This window comes from Ursus americanus, chromosome 13, assembly GCF_024610735.1.
Source record: "Ursus americanus isolate L20-20 chromosome 13, mUrsAme1.1.p, whole genome shotgun sequence".
NCBI lineage: Eukaryota > Metazoa > Chordata > Mammalia > Carnivora > Ursidae > Ursus > Ursus americanus.
The window spans coordinates 69,359,005-69,380,686 of NC_142139.1; positions in this window are offsets into that span (position 1 = coordinate 69,359,005).

Genomic DNA, 21,682 nt, shown 5'->3' on the forward strand with positions numbered 1-21,682 from the left:
GAGGGACCAGCAGAGCAAAATGGGAGTGCCAGGTGAGCACAGAGTCACGGGGCTCGGAAGGCAGGAGGAATGGGATGATAATGTTGAAAGAGAACGGACTGAAATAATTTCTGAGGTAGTATAGTAAATGTAGGTCTTTAGGCCTGAGGGTAAATACACGAAATAGTCAAGCACATAAAGATGTCTTCAATTTTACTCCACTTGATTGAAGAGAAGTAAGTACCTGTTTCCGACCACCGCCACGTTACCAGGGCTGAAAGGCAGTGGTTTGGGATTGTTGTTTGTCTGTCACCTGTTCACATTTGTCCCATGAATCTGGAGTGTACCAGTAGCTCTTTTTTTTTTTTTTGAGATCCTGAAATGCTGATGGTCTGCACAGGTTTTGACACTCACACTGGTCTGGGAGCAAAGACGCAAACGTCATCTCTATCACAGTCAGACTCTCTTCTTACGGAAGGGTCACCAGGGGACAGAGGAGTGTCCTTTTATCCCAGAGGCCTACATGACAGATTGGGCCATTTGCCTGGAGCATCAGCGTCTGCATGAAACCAAATACCTTGAAGTGTCCTCCCAGCCCCACCTTGTCTGAGAGCCCAACGGCCTCACTGGGCCACCTCACCTCCTTGGAACAAAAGGAGAGGTGACCTGTTGAGGCATTTTCATTTGTTCTTCACAAGCTGTTCGTTCCTCCTGCCCGGTGCGGTGTTGCCTCCGTCTTGAATACATCCATTAAGGCGGACTAAGCCCTTCCACAGCCCAGACGGGGCACTCTACCTTTCCCCATCACCCTTGATCCTGTTTGGCAGGTGAATTACCTCTGGGCTCCAGACTTCATGGCCACTTAAACATTTCTGTCAACAGCCTGTTGTGTGTCAGAGACCCAAATAAGAAGCCTAAACAAGAAAACCCAACCTTCAGAAGGATTTCTGCCCTGAGAAAAATACCAAAGGCTCCTCACAGAAGATAATGGTGATGGTCACAAAAAGACCGGCATCTTGTCTAAATACATATACTCAACTAAATGGAGGGAAAAGGAGACTTTTTTTTTTCTCCTGGAATATGGAGAAGGGGGTAGAGTTGGTCTGTGGCCAACAGGAGACAGACAGTCTCCTGCTCATTCCCCGTGTGGGATGAACTCTTTCACTGTATTATTTCTAGAAAGCACCCAGGCCGGCTCTTCTGGCCATTCTCACAGGCTTATTATAATTGGTAGTTTTGATAGCACCTTTTACCTTTTTTGGCCTCTATGGTCCTCAGGGTTTGAAGTGGGCAACTTTGGAAAGATGAATCATGCTTTCTGCCTGTGATTTCACAGCTTCAACTCCAAGAACCACACCCCACACTTTCTCCTAAAATGCCAGCTTTTCCACCGGCACAAGCTTTATTTATTACCTAGATCTAAGATTCAAAAAGACCGAGACACGTAAATATTTAATGGGTTCTACTTAGCCTTGTGAAGTTTTTATTCGGTCATGGCAGCACAAGAGGATTTTCTGGAACTTCCTGGCCTTTCTCCATTCTGTTCAATTACATGTCTAAATCACTTTCAACCTTCTGTGGGCCCATGGTCCGTCAGTGTGTCTGCCGGCCCTGAAGCTCCTTGCACGTGGGGTCATGATGTGTTTACTTTCTGTATTTTTATATTTATAACTAAGGCGGTGAAGAAATACTTTGTAACATATAGTTCTTCCTAAATATTTGTACTAATCAAAATCTGGTTTCTTTGTCACATCACCACTTTAGGTTCCCAGGGTTTGTGAAGCAGATCTTTTTACAAATCATTCATTCTCCATCTGCCTTCTTCTTTCAGGATCACTGAGCTTAGTGCAGGTTTAGCCCTGCACTCGGCATGATTCGCAGGGGGACACAGGCTCTAGCCTCTCAGCGACCCCTCCACTTCCTCCTCCCAGCTCGAAGCTTACTAAGGGAGTGGTGCCTTTTAGAGCTCTGTTTACAAAAACTTAGGAAAATCAAAGTTACTTCAAGTGGCTTCCTTTCTTCTTAACCCATTCAGTCCTGAAGAGAGAAAGAAACCTCAGAATCAGGTAGAAGTGAGTAGGGGCAAAGTAAAAGATGGATATTCTCCAAAGCCAGCTTAGAGGAAATAATTTCTGTATGTTGATCTTACTCTAAGCATAACTTCAGCTTTTTTTTTTACTCAACCCTTAAAAGTCAGTCACTTTTTAACCCCGCCCCCCACCTCCTAAAGCACCAAATGTAAGGGAGAGAGGATGAATAAGGAAATATCAGAAGAGGGGCACCTGGGTGGTTCAGTAGGTTAAGCATCTGCCTTTGGCTCAAGTCATGATCTCAGGGTCCTGGGATCCAGCCCTGCGTCAGGGTCCCTGCTCAGCAGGGAGTCTACTTCTCCCTCTTCCTCTGCCCCTCCCCTGCTTGTGCTCTCTCCCTCTCAGACTCTCCCACTCAGGCTCTCACTCTCTCAAAAATTTTTCAAAAAAAAAAGGGAAGAAAGAAAAAAACACCAGAAGTAAGGATTTCTGTTCAACAGCCACCATAGTCATAGCTAACAGATGGCAGACCAAGAAGGTATTTGCAGTGACTAAAATTGACAAGGGATTAATATATATTTATAAGGTTTCTTGCAAATCAACAAGAAAAAGGAAGAAGAAAAGTGGGCTATGGGTCTTAATAGGTGGCTCACAGAAGGGCAGGCCCAACTGGTTAACAAGAAGAGATCAATGAAGGAGCCAGAGAAATGCAAATGAAAATAAAGAGCCCCTCTAATGCCAAACTTTAAGGGTCAGCGGTGATGTGGGGACAGTCACTTCTGTATTGCTGGGAGTGAGGTAAACCGCTGCAGGCGCTCTAGAAAGCGAACTGGAGGCGCTTTAAAACTTGGCTGTGCCTATGTCCAAGGGCCAGTGCTCCCTGGAGAAATGTCTACTGGGCGCCATAGGGCGGCTACAGAGGGATGCTCTCGGCAGTGTTCCTCAAGCTGCCGTGGCTGGAGGCAAGTGCGTGCTTGGGTCCGTAAGTGGCAGGTGCCTACAGTAGACTACTATACGGCTGTTACAAGCAAGTACAGCAACATGGGTGGATCTTGAAAACAGTGTTGAACACTTAACAAAGAAATGGGATTTGTAGCATATGCCGTTATGTAATTAGGGCACACAACACTGTGTCATGCGGGTGTGAGATACACCCTCTGGGCATCTCTTGAACATTAAAATGGATGTTTTGAGGACACAGATTGGTTATGGCAGGAGGACAAAGGATAAAACTGGTCTCTGTTTTCGGCTGACCAACCACAGCTGTTTGCCCAGGTCTTTCCTGGTTTTAGTCCTGAGAGCCTGATGTCCCAGTGAAGCCTCAGTTCAGGGCCAACAGGGATGGTTGGTTACCCTAATCCCATCCCGTCCCTTCAGCGTGGCAGCCTTGAAAAACTTCATTCAGGTAATGACTTTTGTTCGGCAGCATCCAACCAGTTCGCTGTCTAAGTCACTCAAAGGAAGAACCGAAATTTTTGTAATGGTCTATGAGCATACAGAGTGTGCTTCCCCCAGCTGCACCCCTCTGTGACCACCTGTATTTTCTCTCCCCAACTCACTCTACTCCAGCCCCACTGGCCTTGGGACCTTCAATGACTTGCTGCCCCAAGAAGGCCCACTGACTACCTACTTAAAACTGATACTACTTCCTCTCCCCAGCACTTTCCATCCTCCTATCATTTTCCCCCCCATGGTACCACCTTCTAGCATACTCTACATTCATTATGCTCACTGTGAAGCTCTCTACTAGAATGTAATCCATGGGCACTGAGGGTTTCTGTGTTCATTCCGGTGTTCTATCCCCAGTGCCTGACCCAGGATCTGATACACAGTAAAGGCTCAATAAATATTTGTGGAATGAAAGAAAAAGAGATCCTTGTGGGAGGAGGTAACTGTGGGCTGAGAACTGAGGAATATTCTTAACTCCACCTTCTGCCCCGGGGTGTGAGGCAGGAAGCAGGGCTCAGTCTTCTTCCTTTTCTGGGGAGAAAGAAAGTGCTTCCTGTACAGAATCATCCCAGCCGCATAATAGCGGTCTACAATGTGCCTGGCAGGCTGTTGAAACACGTTATGAATTTACGTGCTCCTGAAGACATCATGAGGAGGTGCGTGTAGGACGCCCATTTTATAGGTGGAGAAAGTGACATGGAGAGGTTACGTAACTTACCCATAGCTACGCAGCTAGTAAGATGGGGGCTTGGGTTTTGGAATCTGGCAGCCTGGTTCCTGTCTACTCGAGAGCTACACTGGCCAGTATGGCATATGCAATGTGGCCAGTCCTAGCTGAGATGGGCTATCAGCGCAAAATACACACCAGGTTTCAAAGACTCAGCACAAAAAATTAAGTAAAATATCTCAATTTGTTTTTATTGGTTATAAAAGACGTGATACTATTTTGGCTATATTGAATTAAATAAAAGATTATTGCCACCTATTTTTACTTTTTTAATATGGACACTAGAAACTTCAGTGACTTGTGCACTTACGTTTTTATTGGATGGCACTGCTCTAGGCCCTTCTCAAAGCACGGTCCCGGGACCAGTGGCATCAATATTACAGAAGCCTGATAGACATGCCCACTCAGGGCTGGTCTCAGACCTCCTGAACCAGACCTTTCATTTTACAAGGTCTCCAGGTCATTCGTAATGCACAGTGAAGGTGGAGAAGTGCTGTTCTAGCCCAGGAGTCAGCAAAATTTTTCACCAAAGGGCCAGCTAGTAAATACTGCAGCTTTGCAGACCATACGACTTCTGGCCAAAACTTACTTCGCTGCTCTTGTAGTGTGAAATTGGTGATAAACCATATGTAAATGAATGGGTGTGGCTTTCTTCCAATAAAACTTTTTTTTTTCCTTCACAAAGAGCAGTGGTAGGCCAATTCTTCCCGTGGGCAGTAGTTTTCCAGCCCCTACTCTAGACCCTACACTATGCTGGGGCTAATTTTAAGAAAACATCCTGCCTCCAAGATCCCATCCTCTACCTTGTATTTCCTTCCAGACTTCTCTTGAGAGTTACAGACCCTGATTTCTGTTTCCTTCCAGACATTACTTAGGTGTCCCACAGGATCCTGAAACTCCTGTCCAAATATGAACCCCTCCTCCCCCATACCTCCTTTCTCTATGCACCAGCTGGTAACTCGGACCAGAAACCTGGAAACATTCTATTTGATTTGTTATCACACTCTCTCGCCATCAAATCAGTCACCGATCAAGTATCAGATCCACCATTTTTCCTGGATGTAAGTTTCCAGGTGCAGCTTCAGCCATCCCATCTGGAAAGTTTCCCCTGAGAGCCAGACCAGGGGCCTGAGTGGCAGGTGCCGAGGAGCCCCTGGTCAGGGATGGAGTCTGCCTGCGGACCAGCTACGGAAAGAGATGTCGCCACCTAGTGGCTGCTCTAACTCCCGCGCTCTCATGCTCCCTGTGAGAACCTGAACTACCCTACTGAAGAAGCAATGTGGCCTTTGCAACATAATCCCAACCTAAAAGTGCTCATGTTATCGGTGGAAACCCAGAAATGTTGTGTGAATTGTACAAGGTGATAGCGATAGTGAATATGAAGGCTTCCAGGCTCTCACTTGGACTCCACCGTCATGGGGAACCAAAGAGAGGTGATAATGTGACCAGGTAGTTCGCACTGCTTGCTCCCCAGAGCAGAGCTTGGCCTGAGAAGACCTGGAGAGCTGAGCCTGAGCATGACAGACTCAGCCCGCACTCCCGCACAGAGGAGTTCTGAGCTGTGCCGGTGAGGTGTGAGCGGCAGGCTAGCAAGAAATCCACTTCAGGTCAGCCCATTGGAATAGCAGGCATATTAGATTCCAGTGGCTGCCCCAACAAATCACCACAAAATCGGGTGGCTTAAAACAACAGAAATGTACTGTCATGGTTCTGGAGGCTGAAAGCCCACGCTCTCCACCACGGCTCAGGAGAAGGGTCCCTCCTCACCTCTTCCCAGCTTCCGGGGTTTGCCTGAAAGCCTTGGTGCCCTTGGCTGTGACAGCATCACTCCGGCCCTGCCTCCATCTTCACATGGCCTTCTTCTCTGGGTCTCTTCCGTGTTTCAGATCTCTCCTTACAAGGACACTCATCATTTAGGGCCTACCCTAATCCAGTACAATCTCATTTTAAGTCCATTCCATCTGCCAAGACCTGATTTCCAAACAAGGTCAGGTTCACGGGTCCTGGTGTTAGGACCTCATCACATCTTTTTGGGGGACAGAACTTAACCCACAACAGTGGGGGATCATTTGTTAAGTATCTTCTAGGAAGAAATGGTTCCTGAGATGACATGGTAAATTGGACAAATGTAGGGAATCCAGTGGGAGAAACGGGCAAATTCACTATGGCAGTAGATTTTAACACTCCTCCTATTTATTAATAGATCAAGCAGTAAAAATCAGTTTACCGAGCTTGAATAACACGCCAAGCAAACTTAATACATGAACGTTTATAGAACACACACTTTTCAAGCCCATGTGGAACATTTACAAAATTTAAGCTTAGCAAATTTTGAGCAATTCATTTCATACCGGCCACGTTTTCTGACCACAATATCTTTATGTCAGAAATTAATAACAAAAGATAATTTTTAAACTCTTAATATTTGAAAAAGTAAAACACATTTTTAAAAAACATTTTATTTATTTATTTGACAGAGACAGCCAGCAAGAGAAGGAACACAAGCAGGGGGAGTGGAAGAGGAAGAAGCAGGCTCATAGCGGAGGAGCCTGATGTGGGACTCGATCCCGGAGCGCCGGGATCATGCCCTGAGCCCAAGGCAGACGCTTAACAACTACGCTACCCAGGCGCCCCGTAAAACACATTTCTAAGCAATCTGTGTACCAAAGAAGAAACCATACTGAGAATTAGAGAATAATTAGAGCTGACCATTAATGAAATACTACATCTAAAAACTTGCTGGGTGTGGCTAATGATCTGCTTAAGAAGAACATTTACAGCCTCAAAATGTATACGTTAGAAAGGCAGGAAAAAACTTAATAAGCTAAGTAGTAAAAAGGATAACAACGAAAAAATAGAATAAAGCAAACAAGCATAGAAATAGATCAGCAAAGCCAAAAGTTCATGCTTTGAAAAGACTGATGAACAAATCTTCAGCAAAATTGTTCAAGAAAAAAAGAGAAGGCACAAATAATTTTATGAATAAAAGAGAGCTGTAACTACAAATAAAGCAGATATTAAAAAGATAAGAGAAAATAGGAATATATTAATGCCACTATGTTTAAAAACTTAGATGAGGTGAACAAAATGCCATACAATTACAACTTTTTCAAAACTGATTCAAGAAGAAATAAGGAATTTGAATAGTCCTACATTCATAAAAGAATGGATTGGTAATTGAAATCTTCTCACTGGGCCAGATACCTTTACAGGAAAATTCTACCAATATTCAAAGAACAGATAATTCCTGTCTTATGCAAACTTTTCCAGATAATATGAAATAGAGGGAACACTCCCCAACTCCTTCTGTGAGGCTAACCTAATGCTAAAAGTAGAAAAGGACAGTAGGAAAAGGAAAAACTAAGAAATGTATTTCTGTAATTCAATACCTTAATTAAAGACAAAGATCACATCAATAGGTATAAGAAATATATGTGACAAAATTCAACATACCTGTAATACTAAAATCTTCAGACAAACAAGAAACAGAAGGGAGTTCCCTGACCCTGTTAAAGGTTATGTACCCCAGCCTGCACCCAGCCCGATTTGTAACAGTGAAGAGTTACACATTCTCTCTACAATCAGAAACAAAACTAGAATTCCCACTACAGCCACCTCTACTCAGCCTCTTACTGAATGACCAGGTCTGTTTGTGAGGCCAAAGAAACAAACAAAATTATAAGAACTGGAAAGGAAGAAATAAAAGCATCATTTTCCACAAATAATATGCTTGCCTACATGGATTCTAATAAAAGGTTATTTGTTAGAATTAATAAGAGAGCTAGCAAGGTTTTCATATCCAAAGAACAATTGCATTTCTATACATTAGCAACAGAATTAGAAAATGTAATTTGAGGGTGCCTGAGTGGCTCAGTCGGTTAAGTGTCTGCCTTCAGCTCAGGTCATGATCCTGGGGTCCTGGGATCGAGTCCCACGCTGGGTTCCCTGCTCCGCAGAGTCTGCTTCTCCCTCTGCCCCTCCTCCCACTCGTTCTATCTCTCTCTCAAATAAATAAAATCTTAAAAAAAAAGAAAAAGAAAAATGTTATTTGAAAAATGCCCATTTATAATAGCAATAAAAATGTAAAGTGCTTAGGATAAATGTTACAAAACATGAGCAAGACCTTTACAGAGAAAATTATACAATTTCAATGAGAAACCATAAGGAAGACCAAAAATCAAAAAATATACCCATTGGCAAAGATGCTTAAGATATCGATTATAAGAAATCGGTTCTCCCCAAATTGATCTATGGATTCAATGTAATTCCAACTAAAATTCTAAGAGGGTTTTAAATAGAAAAGCTGATTCTAAAATTTATATGGAGGAACCCGTGGTCAAGAAGAACCAAAATACTCTAAAAAAAACAAAGGTAAGACTTTTATCATAATGTCGTTGAGTCATATCATACATTACATGCTGTACGGTGCTCGTCTTAAGGGAGTTTGGAGGTGGTACTGCGTTCCAGCCTGGGCTCCTTTCCGCTTTCTCTTCCCATGGCTGTGACCACGTGGCCACGGGAGTGGTCTTCTGCTTCAGGGTCACTCTAAGGGGATCATTGAACCTGAAATACAGCCGGTTAACATGCCTAAATTTGAACACATCCAGCAGGATGGGCACATTAAGACAAACATTTAATTAATTAGGTTAAGTGATTGGTTTTTTTCTCATAGATTGGCAAATGTTCAAAACCAGTATCATCCAGTTCTGGCAAGGGCATGGCAAACTTGGCAGGTACTCTCATATGCCCTGCTTCCTGTGGGGGTATGAACTACTGCAATCTTTGGGACGAGGAATCTGATAGTATCAACTCAAATTTAAAACACTCATCCCTTTTGGCTATGTCACCCCACTCCTAGAAATAAAATGTGTGTTGGGGCGCCGGGTGCAGGCGCCTAAGCATCAGACTCTTGGTTTCAGTTCAGGTCGTGATCTCGGGGTCCTGAGATCCAGTCCCACATCGGGCTCCTTGCTCAGCGGCGAGCCTGCTTCTCCCTCTTCCTCTGCCTCAGGGGGAGCCTGCTTGTGCTCTCTCACGCGTGCTCTCTCTCTCTCAAATAAATAAAATCTTAAAAAAAAAACTCTCCCTCTGCTTTTCCCCTCTGTGTGTGCACATTTGCGTGCAAGCAGACTCTCTCTTGCTCTCTCTCTCTCTCTCAAATAAATAAACAAATCTTTTTAAAAATGTGTGTATAGGGGCGCCTGGGTGGCTCAGTCATTAAACGTCTGCCTCCGGCTCAGGTCATGATCTCGGGGTCCTGGGATCAAGCCCCGCATCAGGATCGCTGCTCCGCTGGGAGCCTGCTTCTTCCTCTCCCACTCCCCTTGCTTGTCTTCCCTCTCTCACTGGCTGTCTCTCTCTGTCAAATAAATAAATAAAGTCTTTAAAAAAAAGTGTGTGTATATTACAGGATATATAGCTGACATTCCTGAGCTTTCGTGACGTAGCCAGACATGCCTCTACACTCCTCCTTCTGTGCATAACCTCATTTAATCCCTACAACAGTCCTACAAACAATGACAAGCAAGAGTTATTACTATCCCCATATTTCACATAAGGAATGAAACGTAAGTCTAGCGGCTTGGTAAAGCACATAGCTAGGGTGAAACTAGGATTCCAATGTAGGCAATCTGTCTCCATAGCAAACACTCCGAAACAGAGTTGCTTGTGATCACAGAAATGGAATCTTCTGAGTGCTCGTCCACAGTGGAATGAATGGTTGAATAAATCATGAAACTACAAAATATTACAGTTATTAAAAGGAGTGAGTTAGGTCTAACTGTATTGTTTAGACCTTAGAAAGCTGTCTTTGATACATTTTTAAGTAGATGAGCAAGTTTCTGGTAATTCATATATTATTAAATGATTTCAAAAATATATGATCTATTTTTATGTATTTGTATAATAGATCAAACACTGAAGTTATTAATATTAGCATTTGGGAGCTATATTTGTTACAAATATCTTCTGGTTTGCAGGTTGTATTCTCACTTTCTTAAAGCTGTATTTTGATGGACAGAAATTCTTAATTTTAACACAATAAAATGTGGCTTATGCTTTCAGTTTTTAGTTTAAGAAATTCTTTCTCACCCCAAGGTTAGAAGGGTAATCCCCTTTACTGTCTTCTAAAAGTTTTTAACTTTTGACTTTGACCCTTATGTTATTAATACACTGGGACTGATTTTGTGTATGGTGATAACTGGGAATCTCATTCCATTTCTTCCATACAGATAACTAAATTTTCCAGCTTCATTCATTCATTCAATAGTCCCTTTCCCCTAGTCATCTGCTTGACTCTTTTCACAAATCAAAAACCTATACGTGAGTGGGATTGTTTGCAGGCTCTCTGTTCTGTTTCATTGTCAATTTGTCTACGCCTGTGCCAATACCACAATTCCTTAATAAATACACTTTACATTACAGCACATCTTTAAATTTGGTGAGTCAATTCTTCCCACTTCATTCATTTTGTTTGGAGGTATCTGCCCTATTCTTGATCAGTTGCTTTTCCATGTCATCTTCTAAAATTCCTGGTAGAATTTTTTACCCAAGTTGAAATAAACTTACAGAGCAACTTGGAGAGAATTAGCGTCTTTATGAGATTATCCTCTTAATTCATGAACATGGGACGTCTCAAAAATGACAAACAGCTCAGAGAAAATATGCGTCCAACAGTCCGAAGGGAAAAATGAATAGGCACAGGAGAAAAACCCATCTGGCCAATAAACATATGAAGAAATAAATACTCAGCCTCACTAGCAATCAGGGAAATGCAAACAAGATCACAATGAGATACCGTTCTACCCTCATTCAAATGGCAAAATTTAAGATGCCTGATAGATTTTGGTGAAGAAGTGGATTATTTCTAACTTACTGGTGGGAGGGAAACTGGTAAACATCCTGATATTATCATAGAAAGTTGATATTTCCACAATCTAGGACCCAGAAATGGCAGTCTAGGTCTCTATACACACTAGAGATAGGCACAAGCATGTTCCTGATAGCACTGTTTTTTCATTATATTAAACTGGAAACAATCCAGACCCATTGAAAGGCTAGAAAAATAAATTGTGGTGTAGGCACATAATTGAATATTATAGTACAGTGAGAATAAATGTACTTCAACTACACTCAACAGGATGAATTTCAGTAACATAAAATCGAATGAAAAAAGAAAGTTCCAGAAGATTGCATACAGTAGTATACCCTATTGAGAAACACAAAAACCAACCAGAATGATAGATAGATTGATGATAGATAGATAGATAATAGATAGATATTTAACAAGCAAAACAATAATTATAAACTGACAAATACAGACTTCAGGATAGTGGTTGGCTCTGTGGAGGTATAGATCATAACAATATGAGAGAGCTGGGCTGTGTAGGTAAATGTAATTCATTGATAATGCTCCAGATCTTTGGCTGGTTGTTGTACTCATGAGTGTTCCTTTTATTAATAAATAATTAAACAAAAAAATAAGTAAATAAATACATAAATAAATGAAACAAAATAAACCTGGCCATGCACAATGGCCCAAGGATGTATGTCATGGTATGACATCGTATGACCAGGGTATGTCATGAACCAGGGCTTATGAAGAGTTTGATTCTGGGCACCTGGAGTCCAAATTATAGCACACACATGGAAGGATACACAAATTTTACAGTGTTTACTTCAGGGAAGGATTTGGGGGGAAGAGGACTAATCTTTTTACCTATCTCCAAAAAGTTCAAACTGTTATAATGAGCTTGATGTGCCAATAAAATGCAGCACAGGGTCCATTAGGGTTCCTCCTGTCCCTTTGGGGGAAACTAAGCTACAGTGGTGAGGGTCTCTCACATCTGTCCTTCCTGGAGTGCCTTCCTATGGTCTTTTGTACAGCTTCTGATCCATTCCACACCATATCCAGATGCCAAGCCATGACCTTCAAAGTTCTTGTCGAGAAATCCAGTGTCCCCCAGCATTTTCATGGATCAGAGCTTCTTCTGAAGACATTGGGATACCCCCAGGGAGAGAGCCTACAGCTCTGTGCCATCTCCACAAATCCACCCTCTCACTCTGCACACCCTGCAAAGCCTGCACCTGAAGCATGACCCTCCCTGCCTCAGGCAGCCCCTGGAGAACTGTGGCCCCATCTCCCCCCCACTGCTGCTCTGATGTGGAGGAGCCCACCAAGCAGTTTTGGTATTTCCAAACCACACCTCCCTCCAGCTGAAACTTGGATGAATAAAAATTTCTCCATCTTGTTACATTTTGTTTGTAAAATGGGAATAATGAGACCTCTTTATTCTACACACCTTATGGACTTATTATGAGGATCCAATGGACCTCATGAGTTAATTGGCTGTATGTCTCAAAGAAGAAGCAAGAATGGATCTGAGGTTCACTCCTTTCCAATCAAGATCTGAGTAAGTTTATGTCTTCATTGGCACATGAGTAAAAGCTGCCAATTAAAAAAATAAATAGGGGCACCTGGGTGGCTCAGTCAGTTAAGCGTCTGCCTTTGGCTCAGGTCATGATCCCAGGGTCCTGGAATTGAACCCTGCATCAGGCTCCCTGCTCAGTGGGGAGTCTTCTTCTCCCTCTCTGCTGCCTCTCCACCCACTCATGCTCGCTCTTGCTCTTTCTCACTCTCTCTGTCAAATAAATAAATAAAATCTTTAAAATTAAAAATAAATAAGTTAATAAAAAGAAAATAAATTAATAGAATACAGTGTATCCCTGAGCAAAATTGGGAAGTGGCCACGCGGGCCCAGGGAAAGGGCCCACCCAGAAAAGACCTGAGAAGACCTTCACTTTACACCTTAGGAGGACCCCTGGCACAGAGGCAGCCTACGACAATCAAAAAAAAAAAGTAAACAATAACCAAAGTAAAAATCCCCAGCAAACACAAGGAAAAGGTGAAAGTCTGATTCCCAGAGTTTCCTGAGCTCCAGACATTATTGGATTGAAATGTCCAGTTGTCAACAAAAAAATCAGAAGGCATACAAAGAAACAGGAAAGTATGGCCCATTCAAAGGGAAAAAATACATCAACAGAAACTTTCCCTAAAAAGGCCTGACGTCAGACCTACTAGACAAAGACTTTAAAACAGCTGTCTTAAAGATGCTCAAAGAACTAAAGGAAGACGTGGAGCTAGTCAAGAAAACAATGTATGAACAGAGTGGAAATATTAATAAAGAGAGAAAAACTAAAAGCGAAAAGAAAAGAAAATTCTGGAGCCAAAAATTACAATAACTGAAATAAAAAAATTCACCATCTTCCCTAGACTCACAAAGAATTTTTTGCCATGGAAGAAATGACACCAACACAGAGGGGAGCAGGGCTGATAGAGAGTAAGCCTCCAAACGTTTGGAATTCCCCCAGGTGCCACGGAATATGGGGGACATTCCAATGGTTTGGAGGCTTACTCTCCAGAACCAAGGACAAAGACCAGACAAATTCTTTCTTATACAACAACACCCAACCCCAACACACACACACACACACACGCACGCACACACACACACACACACACACACTCTGAAGAAATCTGCAGCTGCTGCAACACAGCCGAACTCTGAACAGCATGCTCGCTCTCTTGTGCTTCAGTTTTCCCTCAGCCAAATGGACATAACTTTCTCTGACTTTGTAGGGAAGAAGTGAATATGTCTATAATGTCATCAGGAAAACCTAAGGATTTTCTGAGCGATGTCAGGAGGTGAAGGTGATTGAGAGCGCTGAGATGAGGTGCCAAGCGGGATGGCATGACCAGCCTGGCCTCAGCTCCTCTGGCTCCCCTGGCCTCAGAGAAACCCATTCATTCATTCTACCAGTACTGTTTTAGGCACTGGAAATAGCAGTGAGAAAAGAAAACAAATTAAGAAAAAGCAAAAAAAAAGCAAGGTCTGCCCCTGTAGAGCTCACATGCCAGGGGAAAAGAAAATGAATAATGTATATGGTATGCTGGAAGGTTTGAGGGCTACTTGGAAAAATATAAAGCTGGGGTGACCAGGAAATGCCAAAGGGGGGGTGGCTGGAAGTTAAAATATTACAGTCAAGAATGTTCTTCCAGGGGACATAGCTCTAGAGCAAAATCTTGAAGGAGGCGAGGGAAGAAGCCCAAGGAGACCCTGGGAAACAGAGTTTCAGCATGATGGAACCTGTGCAAAGGCCCTAGGGCAGGAACAGACCTGCCGCATTTGAAGAAGAGCAGAGAGGGCGGTGGAACTGGAGCAGAGACATCAAAGGGGACATGAGGTTGGTGATGCCTGCAGTTGGGGGGCAGAGCATATAGGAGTTCGTGGGCTAGTTGTAAGAACTTTGGCTTTCCCTCTCGGTGTGATGGGAGGCTATCACAAGGTGACGTCAGGGCAGAGATGGAATTTGATGCTTTGAAAGCATGACTTGGCCTGTGGGCTTGAAATCAACTGTTGAGGCAAAGACAGAAGCAAAGTGATGAGTTGCGCTATGTCGGTCCTCTAAATGAGAGATGATGGGTACAGGGGCGAGGCGTGGTCAGGAGTCTGGAGATCCAGTGAAGGGTTTGCAGTGAATCTGCGGTGTTAAAAGTGAATGAGTCAACAGGAAGGATAGCCTTACCCTTTCTGATGTGGGCAGATTGGGGGAGAGCCTTACCCTTTCTGATGTGGGCAGATTTGGGGAGTGGAGTTTGAGGTGTCACTTTGATACCCAGGAGAGCCGTGAAGCAGAGTCGGACACCAGGCGTCTGAAGAGTTTTGGAGAGGAGCGGGCCAGAGGTCCACAGTTGGGGATTGGCAGCATCTAGAAGTAGTCGAAAGCCAGGGGCCTGGAGGGCATAACACAGCCTGAGCCCTGGAGCCTCTGACGAGAAGAGACTTGGGCGAGACCAGCAGGAAAGTCATTACCATTAAAAAAAGAGCGAGAGTGTTTACCTTCAGGGCGGGGAGGCAGTTTGGAGAAGGAGCATGTGTGTTGCGGGGATGTTTCCGGGATGCCAGTATTCTAGTTCTTGGGCTGGACAGTAATTATATGGATGTTTGCTTTATATTAGTTCATTATGCTCATGTTTCTATATTATGCACTTCCATGCATGTAGGTATATTCCACAGCTGTAAAACTTTTGAGATGATAGATCAACAGGCAGACAGATAATGGGCTCATAAGGAAAACCAGGAGAATGAGACTGAAAGGCCAGAAGTTATTTATGCTAAATTGTAGAGAATGGGGTTTGGTTTGGTTTGGTTTGGTTTTTTACTACAGTTCAAGAGCTCCAGGGATCCTTTAAGGAACAATGATTACAATTCCTGAAGTAGAAGCTGCTGGAGAGACGGGCTGCGTTGGCAGGAGCCTCCCAGCAATGGTCTCCTAGCAACCAAGGAGGCTGGTAGTGGGGGACGGGCCTCTGACTACACTGATGCGTCTTGGGTTGCCCCACTCTTCAAAATCACACCCGATAATTAGGGAGCTACCTTCCCTGTCCAGAGCACATGCATGTTTAATCTCTTTCTCCTTCTCAATACCTCAATGAGGTAGGTGGGGGAAGACACAATTATATCTCAATCTACAAGAAAGAACACCAAGATTCCAAAAATAAAAAAAAAGAAAGAAAGAAAAAGAAAAAATAGAGCAATGCCATTTTTATAGCGAGGAGGAGCCTTCATATCTAATTCAACCCGTTGTCTCCTGAAGAGAAAACCTGAAACCGGAATCCAAATTGCCTAACCTAACTGGAGCGCTCCAGAACACCGGATCGTCAGTCTGGAGAAAGTGGCGCCCGTGGCTCCTGGCATATTGCCCCTCCAGAAAGCGAGAATAAAAAGGAAAATAAGGTCTTAGTTTCATAAAAGTCATTTGACCTCATGGACTCCTTTCAAAGGTCTTGGTAACCCTCAGTGGCCCCTGGAGCACACTCTGAGAAGCCCTGCTGGCCCAGAGCACCTGGAGGAGAGTTAGGGCAGTAGCCGAGGGAAGGGGCTGCTGGAGAGATATGACATTGTGCACACATTTGGCGCATCTTAATTTATACTGTGCATTGAAAGGTAGGCGATGGGGGCTCTGGGAGCGAGCCTGTGTGTAGGAGGGGAGTAACAGTGAAGCTAGAGGACAAAGAAGCAAAAGCCCCGGGGTCACGATGTTGCCAGTGGCCCGCGGTGGCAGAGGTCTGGGAAGGAATAGCCATCTGCGTGTTTGTGCGAGTCAGCTCAGGCTGCTGACACAAAATACCACACCTGGGCGGCTTCAACAGCCAGCATTTATCTTGCACAGTTCTGGAGCCTGGAAGCCAAGATCAAGGTGCCGGCAGTTTCTGGCAAGAGCCTGCTTCCCGCCTGCCTACAGACAGCCGCCTTTTTGCTGTGTCCTTACCTGGTGGGAGGACAGAGAGAGAGAGAGAGCTTTGATCTATCTCCTTCTTTTACAAAGACACAAACCCCATCGTGAGGGCCCCACCTTCATGAGCTCATCTAACCTCATTACCTCCCAAAGCCGTGTCCAAATGCCATCAGAACTGGGTGGGGGTGGGGGGGGTGGGGAGGGCTTCAGCATGTGAATTTAGGGGGACACAGTTCAGTCCGCAGCAGTGTTCCTGCCGTGTTGGTGACTGGCGCTGTTGGGGCTTGGAGACTTTTTCCTGGACCATGCCTTCCTCGGAACCTCCCACCCTCTCCAGGTATTTAAAATAAGACAGCCACCTCTGTGGGCTGGTGCTGGGTCTTCTCCCCCAGGAGCAAGGCGCTGGTGGGCAGAGCAGGATTCGTTCCTCCTCTCCCTCCCCTAGGGTGCCAAGCTGGGTCTGGGCATGCAGGAGCCTCATAAATGCCAGTAGCTAGAATGGAATGGAGTCAGGCTGTGTCCTCAGCCAACCCCGAGTGACCTGGCTGGGCCGCTCAAATGCTGTCTGGGAGGTGGCAATGCTTTGCCGGGCTGCGGCCCGGAGTGGGGGCCCTGCCAGATGCCAGCCCATCACTCTGCAGAAAAGCTCCCATTTTTCTCTGGCACTCCCCCTCCCTGTTTTAGCTGCATCTTTGAGACAAGGTGGTCAGAACTGGCACAAGCCAGGTGTCTTGGAATGAGATTTGGAACTTTTTTTTTTTTTCCCTCCCTCTAAATGACTGTGCTAGGTAAGACTCTCCCTCTTCTCCCTGCTGGAGACTTTCCTGGTGGAGCGGTCAAGTGGCAAGTGAGGAGAGCAGCAAAATTATAATGTGGGTGAAGCTTGTCTTCAGAACCTGTCACCCCATGTTCTGTGCCTTTGCCAAATCTCCAGGGTCCACTCTATGCCCAGCCACATCCCACCTGCTCCCAAATGTCCCAGAGCTCTCCCTGAGCAAGGATTAAGCTGCTTTCCCAGGTGTGTGTCTCCCTCCTGCCACTCCCACCTGGCCCAGCCTGGCAGGCATTGACCTTTCTTCCCTGCCTGTCTAGTCCCTACCCTCCTCTTATGCCCCACCCCCACCCATCACATTCCCCAGACACCACGCAGCCTCTTGGACTCTCTGGTCCCTCTGATTGCTGCTCACTGCATGCTGCAGCCACTTTGTACTGAATCTCCTACTGCTTTGTCTTGTTATTTAATTTCTATGTGATCTCCTCTCCTAAATCACAATATAAGCCTCTTGAGGACTGCATCAAGTTTTATTTAATCCTAGTACCTACCTCCTTCCAAATCCTATCTGCTACACACACACACACACACACACACACACACACACACACACACGCAGATGGCGAGAAAAAGGTCTGATACCCCAGGTGCTTGGTGAAAGCTCCCAGCCACAGACTGGGAGAAAATCTTTGCAAAACACATGAAGGACTATATAAAATATACAAAGAATTCAAACTCAACAATAAGGAAACAAACAACCCAATTAAAACATGGAGAAAATATCTGAAAAGATAGCTCACCAAAAAGACGAGCAGATGCAAATAAACATAAGAAAAGATCCTCCACATCATTGGTCATCAGGAAAATGCAAATTAAAACAGCAGTAAGACACCACTACAGACCTATTGGAATGGCCGAGATCACGTGCTGGTGAGGATGTGCAGCGACAGGAACTCTCATTCATCACTGGTGGAAACGCTCCACGGAACAGCCACTTCGAAGGACAGTTTGACAGTTTCTTAGAAAACAAAACATACTCTTTTTTCCCCCACAATTTCTCTGCTTTATGTGGCCTTTTTTCCCTATGGTTTTTATTATGGTAAAATACACATAACATAAAATTTACTATCTTAACCATTTTTAAGTGTAGAGTTCGGTGGTATTAAATACATTCATAATTTTGTGCAACCATAGCCACCATCCATCTCCAGAACTCTCTATACCATCTCAGAACTCTGTCTCCTTCATCATGTAAAACTGAAACTCTGTATCCACTGAACAACACCTTCCCGTTCCCCTTCTCCCCAGCTCCTGGCAACCACCATTCTACATTCTGTCTCCAGGATTTCAACTACTCTAAAAGTACCTCATATGAGTGGAATCACACAGTATTTGTCCTTTTGCATCTGGCTTATTTCAGTTATCCTGTCCTCACGGTTCATGTCCTCAGAGTTCATCTATATTTTAGCATGTGTCAGAATTTCCTTCCTTTTTAGGGCTGTATAATATTCCATTGCATGGCTAGACCATTTAAATTAAGCAGAGCCTTACCATACAATCCAGCAGTTGTGCCCCTTGAAACTTACCCAAAGGAGTTGAAAACTTATAACCACACATGAATGTTTATAACAGATTTATTCATAATTGTCAAAACTTGGAAGCAACCAAGATGTTCTTCAGTAGGTGAATGGATTAAAAAAAAACCTATGGTACAACCAGACAATGGAATATTAGTCAGCCATAAAAGAAATGAACTATCAAGCCATGAAAAGACATGGGAGAAACTTAAATGCGGATCAGCATGTGAAAGAGGCCAATCTGAAAAGTTTACATGCTATAGACGCCAACTCTATGACATTCTGAAGAAGAGAAAACTATGGAGAGAGCACAAGGATCAGTGGATGCTGCGGGTTGGGGGGAGGAAGGGAAGAACAGGCAGAGCAGGGAGGATTTTTAGGACAGTGAAACTCTTCTGCATGGTATTATAATGATTAATACATGTCATTATACATTTGTCAAAATCCACAGAATGTACAACACAAAGATTGGACCCTAATGTAAACCATGGAACTCAGTTAATAATAATGTGTCAATATAGGGGCGCCTGGGTGGCTCAGTCGTTAAGCGTCTGCCTTCGGCTCAGGGCGTGATCCTGGCGTACCGGGATCGAGCCCCACATCAGGCTCTTCCGCTGGGAGCCTGCTTCTTCCTCTCCCATTCCCCCTGCATGTGTTCCCTCTCTCACTGGCTGTCTCTCTCTGTCGAATGAATAAATAAAATCTTTAAAAATAATAATAATAATAATAATAATAATGTGTCAATACGGTTCATCAATTGTAATGAATGTACCACCCTAATGCAAGATGTTGGTAAGAGGGGAAATTCACTGTGTGAAGGTTGGATAGGGAGGAGCTCTCTGTATTGGCTGCTCGATTTTTTTGTAGACCTAACACTAGTCTAAAAAACATAGTAACAAAACAAAAGAAGACACTTCCGTGTAGATTGGTTTAAAGCTAGCTGGTGGTGCCCATGCGCCAGGCACTTTACTGCAGGCATCTCACAGTTATGAACACATTTCAGCCTTACAAGAATTCTGGGCAGTAAAATGTACAGGCATTTGACGAGTGAAGAAACCGAGGCCCGGAGAGGTTAAATGACGTGCTCAGCTCCCGCGACTCGTAAGCAGTGGAGTGAAGATTCACACCCACACAGACAGGCTCCAGCTGCTGTGTTCCTACCCACATGTCACCCTGTGTGGCCCTTCTCCAAACTGCTTGCGTTTTAAAAGAGGATATCAGAATGGGGAGGAGCTCCAGAAGAGAGGACTACGTTTTAAACAACCCTTATTCTGGAGTAATTTCTGTAAAATAAAATTCGTCCATTTTAAGTGTTCAGTTTCATGAATTTTGGAAGAAAGCATATACCAATGTAAATACCATCACAGTTACGAAGTAGATCATTTCCATCACCCCAAAAACGTTGTTCTGTCCTGCTTATTCTCAGGCAAACCTCCACCTCCATGCCTCAGGCCACCGCTGATCTGCTTTCTGTCACAGGAGTTTATTGCCGACTTTTCCAGAGTTTCCTATGACTGGGATCACGTGGTTTCTTACTGGCTTGTTTAGGGAGGGGGCGCTCAGCATGATATTTTTGAGACCCAGCCATACTGTTGTGTGTACCAGTGCTTTATTCATATGAGACTGATTTCTAACGACAGGATTTCAGACACAGCAAACCCCAGAAGTGGAACGCGTGCTTTTATGTAGACTCCTTAAACTATACCGACCCTGGTCAGTCTGCTAGGCAGGGGAGGCACTGGGCAACATCAGGCTGAACAGGACCCCAAATGGGCTGCAAGCACCAGATGTTATCCAAGGAGCCAAGGAGCCCCCCACCCAAGTTCTGGACAGAAATGGCAGGGTAGTCGTGGAAAATGGATTTTCCCTTTTCTAGACATATTTTTCTTCTTTGAAGAATATAAAGAGTTGCCTTGCTCTGCTTTCTTCATTGGAGAAGGCTTTGAAAAGCTTTGGGGACCCGAATAAATTGGTTTGCACCTTCAAACATGTTGTTATAATAATTAATAATAAAGAAAAGGAAAAGGAGAGAGATGGAGGAAGCTTAGTCCCAGGTGTGTGACAAAGAATGATCACACATCCTAGAAAAAAAGCTTATACTTTTACGATATAAAAACACGTGCTCTCTGGAGAAAAGGCGGAGGCAGCCTAAGCGCCCTTGACCTACACACACGTGCAGTTTACCATTGTGCTTTCTGAGCAGATTTGTGGTTCTCGGGGTTAGAGGCCTCGATCTGGATCTGCTGGCGGCGCTGCTGCTAACCGGCCCACGCACTGCGATCCGGGCAAGGGCTCTGCGGGTTTCGGAGAGCGCGACTCTAAAGGAGATAGGCATTAGGACTTCTCCAAGTCCTCTTAGTTTGAACTTGGCCTGAAGAGTACAAGCGCTCAGCGCCTTAAGAGACATGGACACTAGGGGGCGCTGCCGGCCAGGAGGAAGCTAGCATTTCCCCCCAAGCTCTTCCTAGAAACCATCTGCACCCGTTAAAAGTGGTTGTGATAACGCTATAGATTCCGGAATCTGAGAAAGCCAGCCAGCAGGGTCTGATATCTGGCCAACATAGGACACTGGGATATATGAAATACTTGACCAACGTGACTGCTTTAACTGCAATCCCCTCCGCGAGTACCAGACCAGACCACTATCCTGGCTGTGACGGGGCATTTCCAAATCACTTTCCCAAAGGAACCAATGTTTGTTTGGTTGCTAGGTTCCCCTTTTAACTTAACAAGTAGGCGAGCTGGAGCCTCTTCTTTGATTGTATAAATTTAAACTACTAGCTTTTTCATTCTTCTTACTGTGCGTAATTATTAATAATGCTGACCACAATGATTTCTTAATCATGTAGGC